The following is a 444-nucleotide window of genomic DNA, read 5'->3' on the forward strand; positions in this document are numbered from 1 at the left end:
ATGTTTCTGTCTCTTCCTATGCTGACTGTCCTTGTTCCACTGATTTCTCCTGAAGGAGCTCTCTATTTGGCCTCTGAGGAATAAAACTTCCCACAGGGCTGTACCAGCACCTCCAGCCTCAGTTTCTACCATCTGCTCCTGCAATGACCTTACCAGTGTGTATGTGCTTCCACCTTTGGACGTGGGTGGCTATTAAACTCTTCAGGAATAACTAAGGCAGCCAGAGCCAAGGTGGTATATAGATTCATCATATGTCTTGGGCATCCACCTCTGAAAGTTAAGCTAGATAGAAATGCTGGAGACTCATTGTATTTGCTGAAAAGATGGTTTGCCTAACTTCTCAAGAGTAGTGGTGCTACAAGAGATGTAAGTTGCAGAAGCTTTTTTTATTGTACCCCAGTTCTGACAGCCCTTGTATTTTGAATGTTATGACATAACTGTCAG

At 43.7% G+C, this 444-nt stretch overlaps 1 pseudogene; it reads left to right on the plus strand.

Annotated features, from left to right (window-relative positions):
- Nucleotides 1–215, plus strand: LOC133754857 (phosphatidylinositol N-acetylglucosaminyltransferase subunit Y-like; annotated as a pseudogene).
- The last annotated feature ends 229 nt before the right edge of the window (nt 216–444 follow it).

Source organism: Lepus europaeus, unplaced genomic scaffold, assembly GCF_033115175.1.
Source record: "Lepus europaeus isolate LE1 unplaced genomic scaffold, mLepTim1.pri SCAFFOLD_29, whole genome shotgun sequence".
NCBI lineage: Eukaryota > Metazoa > Chordata > Mammalia > Lagomorpha > Leporidae > Lepus > Lepus europaeus.